General features: G+C 31.4%; 2 long non-coding RNA genes across 2 annotated transcripts; both read right to left on the bottom strand.

The window, feature by feature from the left end:
* Positions 1-4,469: 4,469 nt before the first annotated feature.
* LOC127151381 (uncharacterized) lies at positions 4,470-5,558 on the bottom strand. The gene is made up of 2 exons (XR_007824303.1): positions 5,337-5,558; positions 4,470-4,709 (listed from the first exon to the last, which is right to left on the bottom strand). It is a non-coding gene; the product is annotated as an uncharacterized LOC127151381 (long non-coding RNA).
* A 2,537-nt stretch (positions 5,559-8,095) lies between these two features.
* Positions 8,096-10,689, bottom strand: LOC127151385 (uncharacterized). Its single transcript, XR_007824308.1, has 2 exons — positions 10,465-10,689; positions 8,096-8,341 (listed from the first exon to the last, which is right to left on the bottom strand). It is a non-coding gene; the product is annotated as an uncharacterized LOC127151385 (long non-coding RNA).

Here is a 10,689-nt window from a genome sequence, read left to right as displayed (position 1 = left end):
CTTGCGACAGAAGGGAGACGTGGCCCAGGTTGTGGTGTAGGCGGCGCGGCTTGCACGCGGGCGCGACTCGGCTACGCAGAAGCGCGCGGCGCGGCTCACACGCGGCTCACACGCGGACGCACGCGGGTGCGGGTCGGGTTCTGGAAGATGGCGCGCGTCGGTTCGGGTCGCGGGGCGGGTTTTCGGTCGGATCCTTGCGCGCGAGGCGCTGGCTTCCGGATTTCGGGTGGCGCGACGGCTGCTGGTGGTCGGCTACCCACGGCTTCGCTCGGCGACGGCTGTAAAGGAGCGTTTCGGCTGCGCTGCGTCGGATCGAAGCGGCGCGACTCGGCTGGCTGACGGGTTGGCTGCGGACGCGCGAAGGTGACTTCGACTCGGCTTCGGGCGTGCGAGAGACGGCTGCAGACACGGCGCGGCGTAGCTCCTCCTAGGCGTACGACGGCTTGACTCGTCCGGCGCGGCTGGGAGGGTGGTTCGGCTTCTACTGCGGCTGGCTCCCGAGCGCTTGCGCTTGAACGCTGGCGGCGAAGGCGGCGGCTAGGGTTTCAAGGAGAACTTAATTGCTTCTCTCTCTTTTTTTGTTTTTTCTTATGCACGGGTCCCAACGCAGCTTTATAAGAAAATAACTCTTTTCTTTTCCTTAAAAAAAAAACCCAAAACAACCACCTCCTCTCTCTCCCCAAATCTCACCAAAACAACCAACTTTAGTTTAATAAAGACTTCCCCAATTATTTCCAATAAATAAAAAAAATACTTATTATCTTAAACAAAATAAGGATTCCCGACCTTAATTACTCGAGAAATCAAAATGGTAAGGTTCTTCCAATAAATTTAAAATTCCCATGACCACATTTAAATATTAATGACAATGAACAAAAAAAATCGAATTTGTTGGGCGTTACACAGATGATTTAAAAATATATGGTTTTTCCTTATCAATAAAAAAACATAAAAATTATAGCTCCCTTAATTCTTTCCTCTTCATTTTTTTCTCATCTATATACAATTACTCACACGCTACAGTATTCTGTTATGTAATCTTGTTGAAACACAATGCATTCAAGAGATGTTAAATAACTTTTTTTGTTTTGGAAGACAAATCGTTCATGACACCTCGAGACCAAAGAAGAAACATAAAGTTATCTTATCGAAATAACCTGTGAATTTTTTTGGATTAAAATGAATTATTTCTATCGTTACCTTATTCTCTAATCATTCAAATTAATTATTTTCACACTTTCCCTGTTCATCTATAATATTTTCTTCAAAAAAAAAATGAAATTAAAATAGTTCATTTTTTTTAACAATAAATGGAGGGGGAACTGAAACTCAACTTTTTAAATTGAAAATAGAAATAAAACAAACTTTAGAGGTATCATTTTGATTGTTATATAGCTGTGTAGGTTTCGAGAACTTTTTAGGATTATTTTTTAAGAGAAATTAGTGAGCTAGGAGTAATGAAAGGGTGTTATGGGGTGTCCAACCTAGTGAAAATGCTCGATGCATCCAACTGACCCATCTTATCTTTTAAAACCAAAACACTTATTTCAAATTAAGATTAATTTTTAGTTTAACAATTATAAGGTGGACCGAGATTAGATCGTCCACCTTCAAACAGATAATTGGTGCCTTAGAAATATTTTCAAATCAACGAAATAAAATTTGTTTGTGAGATTATTAACCTTTATTCACCAATTCAACCACAAACACACACACACACATAATCTATAGTAAAGCAAAAATTTTTGCAAAACACACTTAATTCTCGTATAGCATTAAAAGAGAGAGGGCTCTTTTTTAACGACATGCAATGTAACGACCCAACTCTTTATACTAAGCTGAGGTCATTACTAAAAAGAAACAATGACAAGAGACACCTTTTTGAAACGAGGGAAGAATAAATTTTCATTAAAAACGGAATATTAAAACACTGAAACATAAACGCGGAAGCAAAACTGAGTCCTCATATGGCATGTCACGGACCCTTCTCTGTCGCTCGCCAGCTTTCCTCTACCTTTACCTTCGCCTGAAATGTTAAACATAGAAAGAGTGAGTATAAACATATACTCAGTAAGGGACTTACTACTAGTCCTGCTAGGTGTCTATTAACTTCCCATTAGAGTCCTGAAAATGGTACCCAATCTCTGGCACGTTCCCGAACACGTGCAACATGCGCTCCCGTAGGAACGAAAATCTGGTCTTCGGTGTCTCGAGGGAGCACCTAGGACATGCTGGTCTGTAGTGAACCCGGGGGTAACACTAAGACAATCGGGATGCGAGGACCCCGTCGAATCACTCGAATCATATCTATATCCATGCTAGACTGGCGTCCCGTCGAACCACACAGTTCTAAATAGGTGGTGATCCCGAAGGACACCCATGCAGGTACGACTCTAATAGACAAAGTTAACAGAACACCCTATCCATAGCATGTAGCATAACATAACATCATAACATGGCATGAGTATTAATCTTAACGTCCTTAATCATGTGATTAATATATCATGCATTAACAATCATCAACAGTCATCAACAACATACTATCGGTCATTAACATAACATCAGTCATCATCATCAATCATCAACATAATAATCTCAGTCATCATCATCAATCATCCATAAAATGACAGTCATTATCAGTAGCATCAAGTTATGCATTTTAGCTACCATCAATGCATAATCATAATTACATGCGGTCTCTTAAATTCAGTTCGAAGGTCTAGTAGGAGAATCTCTTACCTTGAGATTTTAGCCAAACAAGATACTCCCTAGTTGACAGTAAAAATTCTCCAATTAACTTGATCTTAATCATAAAAGGAAAACTTAGTATTTTAATCAATGAAATTAGCAATTGGCTAACACCAAAAAATTCACCCAAATTAATTAACTTTCTAAAAATTGGGTTGAAACCAATTCAACCTTGATTGGAAAAAATCTAAGATTTAGATCTTAAAAAAGTTTAGCCAATTGAACCTTTACAGAAACCCCAAATAGATCCAAAATTAAATTAATAAAATATTAATTTAATTTCTTTGGCTTACCAAGGTTACTCAAATGAAGGTTGAAAAATCCTCTTATCCTTGATGAAAAATTCATCACTTTAAATCCTCAAGCTTCCAAAGAGACCATTCTTAACTTCAACTGAGGCGGCGACAGCAGAGGGTTATCTTAGAGAAGAAGATAAAGAACCTTTTTCTTTTTCCTTTATTTCCATCTTAGACATTTTAATGCTATTTATAGACCCAAATAATAACAATAATATTTATTATTATTATTTCCTTTTCCTTTTCCTTTTAGGATATATATATATATATATATATAATACCAAAAAATATACATATATCTTTATTCCCATTATCTTTCCTAAATAAATGCCTTAATCTTAGGCATTTATAACCATTAATAATAATAATAATACTTCTTTATTATTATTATTTTTCTCTCACCAAAATCTACAATAAATATATATTTATTTAAACCATTATTCTCTCTTATAAATATATATCTTTTTCGTCCAATCAAATCAACCATCTCTCTCCTCATGGATTATCTTCTTTTCCAAACAAATATAATTATATTCCATCATATAATTAATTCACTTTTCCAAATTAATAATTATATATATATATATATATATATATATATATATATATATATATATATCCATATATATATACTCAATTAAATCCAATTCCACCAAAACCAACTTTTCCCTCCAAAATCTCAAATTAACTTAAATCCTCAATTCTTTTAATCAATCAAATTTTTTTTCCAATAAATCACTTATAACTTCCAACATGAATTATCTTAACCCAACCATAACAACTTCACTCCAGAATCAATATTTATCTTTCTGCAGAATAATTAATTATCTTCCACAATAATTAATTATTATTTACCTTTCTTCCAAAATAATTAATTATCTTCCACAATAATTAATTATTATTTATCTTTCTCCAAAAATAATTAATTATCTTCCACAATAATTAATTATTATTTATCTTTCTCCAAAAATAATTAATTATCTTCCACAATAATTAATTATTATTTATCTTTCTCCAAAAATAATTAATTATCATCCACAATAATTAATTATTATTTATCTTTCTCCAAAAATAATTATCTTTTCCTTTAACATAATAATTATATATATATTTCCACATATACATATAATTATTAAATCTCCAACAAAGTTTCCACCCCACAATTTAATTAAATAACATCCATAATTATTTATTTAAATTCAACATCAACAACACTAAAAGTCCACAACTTTACTTAATTCTCTTAACTTACCATCTAATCAAAATCTCAACAAACAACACATGCCAAAACCTCTAATTAATTAAATATTCATCCAACAAATATTTAATTAATTTCAATTCCCACATAAATCAAATAATTCTCATTAAATGGATTCAAAATAACGCCCAATAAATTATCTTAATTTTTGGGGCGTTACATGCAAAAACTTGAAACTTTATTTATATCAAAACAAAACATATGCTTAAATATGAAATAATAATCTTTTTAAACCAATGGTTTTAATTTTCACCACTTGATTTTTGTTTATTCATATATAGTATATCTTGGAAAGCCAATCCTTGTTCCCTTCTCCTCTCAGTATACTTCATCTTCTTTTCTTTAGCTTCAGTTCTTCTTACACGTTTGATCACACCCATTCACACAACTTTCTACTTTGTCCACATCTGTCAGGTTTAGAAAGAAAAAGAAACAATTAAAGAAAACATAATAGTCCATCGAAACTAGAGAAAGTTATTAAAGAAACGGACCAAATTTTAGTATGAATACTACTACTAATCTCTCGTTGATTGTGAGTTCGAGATACAAATTTTGTATATGAATACTACTTTAATTGAATGTTAGTCATGACAAGGATCATCTCTAATGACATTTCATGCTCAATAGCAAACATTGTCTTCCTCTATGAATTATTTTCATTACAACATGTTTGCCAGGAGTACTACTGCATAAAATTTAAAAGAAATATCAAAAAACACATTAACCTAAAACTCTTTTTTTTTTTTTTTTGGAACAAAAGAGAAGATGATGTGAATTAGCTGTAGGTGGACCAGAATATCACAACTAGAATGTGACATTCATAGATATGTATAATCAAAAGAGCCATGTGAAAGGAACAATATTATAGAAGCAGGAAGAAGAAAAGAACCAAACAAAAGGTTACTTATATGTAATAGCATTTAGATTGAGACGTCAAAAGTCCAAAAACTTAAACGATTAAAATATATATTAGCTTCATCCAAAAATGTACAAGAATAAAATAGGTAATACAAGAGTACTAGAAATTAGCTCACTCAGGTTTTCTGGGGTGGAAACATTGCTGCAAAGAGAAAAGACACAACCAAGTTTACAAAATTTATGAAGATCAACCGCATGGTTGGTATCCGTAGGGGAATCCTTAAATGTAGATGTGGATTCTGCACCAAGTATGCTAAGAATAATAAAAAAAATTACAACTGATTTCATTTTTTTCTTAATTTCAATTTTCTTGTGGTTCAAAATTATGTATCGTTGAGCACTTGGTTCTATAGAAAATAAGATTGAAAAACCCTCTATATATATATAGATAAAAAAACTCTTGGTTTAAACCACGACCCTACAAATCGGATTGAGGAAGAAACGGTATTCATGACGATACTATCGGAAAACGAACGTATTACGATGACACGCTGCCACGCTTCCCTTCACCTCAAGTTTTTGGACAAATGTAATTTCTGCTTGTGGCTAAATGCACCTTACACGTTAAAACCCTACAAATGTGGACGATCCATTAGTAGTTTACCAATTTCCTATTTTGAAAATTTACTTCAACATGCCCTTAAATTATGTTTGACACTCCCAACGGATTTTTTAGTTCTAAATATAACAAATAGACACACACATATATATAGTGCTACATCAATGATAGACCTAGACCATATCAATTAATAAGATCATAGTATCATTTGTTACATTTATAATTATTTTTCTTCAAAATATTACAACACGCTTCAGTTATTAAACCTAGAAGTGATCTCTATTCCAATTGTTTATTTATTTATTTTTCAGGATCATAACATATTTCTTCACCTAATTAGCTGAGTTATCAATCGACATAAAGAATTTTATTAGTATAAAACACATAGGTCAACTGACATGTGATATGTGTTAGCGATCATGAGGCTTACGATTTGAATCACTATATCCGCATCATATTTCTCTCCAATTACTAATTTAATATTAAATCAATTAGTATAAAAATAGAAAGTTGATGTCACAATTAGTATAAAAAGATATTATATTCGGACAAGGACTCGTGAACTCAAATAGACTACATAGTTTGGAGTAAGTTGAGAATCACCCACATTGAAAAGATAAAGAAAGATGTCACAACTTTTGTTGAAGAAATCGACGACGAACTATAGAATTACCAAAAACGTATGGAGAAATCGACACATTTGATATACGTAGTTTACGAACGAAGTGTTAGCTACATTTACGAGATAGAGAGAAAATCTATTATTAGAGAGAATGTTTTCTTAATACAAACGGTGCAAATGTTCTTTGTTGTTTGTAGCACCACATGACAAATTAAATTCAAGGCATTTCAACCATTTTTATTAGTTACAATTACCTTTCTTTCATTATTCAATTGATGTACGAAATGAAAAGTCAGTTCTTGTACTTATGATCTAATATTATGATTAAGTTAGAAATCAAGTACTTAAGCCTTTCAACGTTTGATTTTTGTAATACATTTTTCATTTTACTATAATTAATAATATTCACTCTTTTATATGAAATATGTTGGGTCATAAACAACAAAACAAATATTTTAGTACTTTAATAATTTATTGTTTTTGCACTTCATTGTTCCATCCATTTTAATATTTTATTTTAGAAAGAGTATCTCATAGCTTTTTTAAAGAAAAAAATTTAAAAATTCAGAGTTAAAATAATTGGAACAAGGAATAAAGTTATTTAAAAAAAAAAAAAAACTAAGAATCAAAAGCCATGCATAATCCTTGGTGAGTATTATTACTATTATTATTATTATTATTATTTCCTTTTCTCTTTGGGTGAAGGACACCCTAAAACCTATAATTACTTGAAGGATATGTTTTTCTTTGAAATATGTGAAGATTTGAATGGATAGAGATGATTTAAAAATATATGGTTTTTCCTTATCAATAAAAAAACATAAAAAATTATAGCTCCCTTAATTCTTTCCTCTTCATTTTTTTTCTCATTTATATACAATTACTCACACGCTACAGTATTCTATTAAGTAATCTTGTTGAAACACGTTGCATTCAAGAGATGCTAAATAACTTTTTTTGTTTTGAAAGACAAATCGTTCATGACCCATCGAGACCAAAGAAGAAACATAAAGTTATCTTATCGAAATAACCTGTGAATTTTTTTGGATTAAAATGAATTATTTCTATCGTTCCCTTATTCTCTAATCATTCAAATTAATTATTTTCACACTTTCCCGGTTCATCTATAATATCTCCTAAAAAAAATGAAATTAAAATAGTTCATTTTTTTTAACAATAAATGGAGGGGGAATTGAAACTCAACTTTTTAAATTGAAAATAGAAATAAAACAAACTTTAGAGGTATCATTTTGATTGTTATATAGCTGTGTAGGTTTCGAGAACTTTTTAGGATTATTTTTTAAGAGAAATTAGTGAGCTAGGAGTAATGAGAGGGTGTTATGGGGTGTCCACCTGGTGAAAATGCTCGATGCATCCAACTGACCCATCCTATCTTTTAAAACCAAAACACTTATTTCAAATTAAGATTAATTTTTCGTTTAACAATTATAAGGTGGACCGAGATTAGATCGTCAACCTTCAAACGGATAATTGGTGCCTTAGAAATATTTTCAAATCAACGAAATAAAATTTGTTTGTGAGATTATTAACCTTTATTCACCAATTCAACCACAAACACAAACACACACACAATCTATAGTAAAGCAAAAATTCTGGCAAAACACACTTAATTCTCGTATAGCATTAAAAGAGAGAAAGGGCTCTTTTTTACCCATTGCTCATAATTAACGACATGCAAAAACTTGAAACTTTATTTATATCAAAACAAAACATATGCTTAAATATGAAATAATAATCTTTTTAAACCAATGGTTTTAATTTTCACCACTTGATTTTTGTTTATTCATATATAGTATATCTTGGAAAGCCAATCCCTGTTCCCTTCTCCTCTCAGTATACTTCATCTTCTTTTCTTTAGCATCAGTTCTTCTTACACGTTTGATCACACCCATTCACACAACTTTCTACTTTGTCCACATCTGTCAGGTTTAGAAAGGAAAAGAAACAATTAAAGAAAACATAATAGTCCATCGAAACTAGAGAAAGTTATTAAAGAAACGGACCAAATTTTAGTATGAATACTACTACTAATCTCTCGTTGATTGTGAGTTCGAGATACAAATTTTGTATATGAATACTACTTTAATTGAATGTTAGTCATGACAAGGATCATCTCTAATGACATTTCATGCTCAATAGCAAACATTGTCTTCCTCTATGAATTATTTTCATTACAACATGTTTGCCAGGAGTACTACTGCATAAAATTTAAAAGAAATATCAAAAAACACATTAACCTAAAACTCTTTTTTTTTTTTTTTTTGGAACAAAAGAGAAGATGATGTGAATTAGCTGTAGGTGGACCAGAATATCACAACTAGAATGTGACATTCATAGATATGTATAATCAAAAGAGCCATGTGAAAGGAACAATATTATAGAAGCCGGAAGAAGAAAAGAACCAAACAAGAGGTTACTTATCGAAATATCACAACTAGAATGTGACATTCATAGATATGTATAATCAAAAGAGCCATGTGAAAGGAACAATATTATAGAAGCCGGAAGAAGAAAAGAACCAAACAAGAGGTTACTTAGGAAGACAAATCGTTCATGACCCATCGAGATCAAAGAAGAAACATAAAGTTATCTTATCGAAATAACCTGCGAATTTTTTTTTTTTGATTAAAATGAATTATTTCTATCGTTCCCTTATTTTCTAATCATTCAAATTAATTATTTTCACACTTTCCCGGTTCATCTATAATATCTTCTAAAAAAAAATGAAATTAAAATAGTTCATTTTTGTTAACAATAAATGGAGGGGGAATTGAAACTCAACTTTTTAAATTGAAAATAGAAATAAAACAAACTTTAGAGGTATCATTTTGATTGTTATATAGCTGTGTAGGTTTCGAGAACTTTTTAGGATTATTTTTTAAGAGAAATTAGTGAGCTAGGAGTAATTTAGTTTAACAATTATAAGGTGGACCGAGATTAGATCGTCAACCTTCAAACAGATAATTGGTGCCTTAGAAATATTTTCAAATCAAGGTAATAAAATTTGTTTGTGAGATTATTAACCTTTATTCACCAATTCAACCACAAACGCACACACACACACACAATCTATAGTAAAGCAAAAATTCTGGCAAAACACACTTAATTCTCGTATAGCATTAAAAGAGAGAAAGGGCTCCTTTTTACCCATTGCTCATAATTAACGACATGCAAAAACTTGAAACTTTATTTATATCAAAACAAAACATATGCTTAAATATGAAATAATAATCTTTTTAAACCAATGGTTTTAATTTTCATCACTTGATTTTTGTTTATTCATATATAGTATATCTTGGAAAGCAAATCCTCGTTCCCTTCTCCTCTCAGTATACTTCATCATCTTTTCTTTAGCATCAGTTTTTCTTACACGTTTGATCACACCCATTCACACAACTTTCTACTTTGTCCACATCTGTCAGGTTTAGAAAGAAAAAGAAACAATTAAAGAAAACATAATAGTCCATCAAAACTAGAGAAAGTTATTAAAGAAACGGACCAAATTTTAGTATGAATACTACTACAAATCTCTCGTTGATTGTGAGTTCGAGATACAAATTTTGTATATGAATACTACTCTAATTGAATGTTAGTCATGACAAGGATCATCTCTAATGACATTTCATGCTCAATAGCAAACATTGTCTTCCTCTATGAATTATTTTCATTACAACATGTTTGCCAGCAGTACTACTGCTTAAAATTTAAAAGAAATATCAAAAAACACATTAACCTAAAACTCTTTTTTTTTTTTTTTTGGAACAAAAGAGAAGATGATGTGAATTAGCTGTAGGTGGACCAGAATATCACAACTAGAATGTGACATTCATAGATATGTATAATCAAAAGAGCCATGTGAAAGGAACAATATTATAGAAGCCGGAAGAAGAAAAGAACCAAACAAGAGGTTACTTATATGTAATAGCATTTAGATTGAGACGTCAAAAGTCCAAAAACTTAAACGATTAAAATATATATTAGCTTCATCCAAAAATGTACAAGAATAAAATAGGTAATACAAGAGTACTAGAAATTAGCTCACTCAGGTTTTCTGGGGTGGAAACATTGCTGCAAAGAGAAAAGACACAACCAAGTTTACAAAATTTATGAAGATCAACCGCATGGTTGGTATCCGTAAGGGAATCCTTAAATGTAGATGTGGATTCTGCACCAAGTATGCTAAGAATAATCAAAAAAATTACAACTGATTTCATTTTTTCTTAATTTAAATTTTGTTGTGGTTCAAAATTATGTATCGTTGAGCACT

Source organism: Cucumis melo, chromosome 1 (genome assembly GCF_025177605.1).
Source record: "Cucumis melo cultivar AY chromosome 1, USDA_Cmelo_AY_1.0, whole genome shotgun sequence".
In the NCBI taxonomy this organism is placed as follows: Eukaryota; Viridiplantae; Streptophyta; class Magnoliopsida; order Cucurbitales; family Cucurbitaceae; genus Cucumis; species Cucumis melo.
This window is presented reverse-complemented; position numbering and strand designations above follow the sequence as displayed.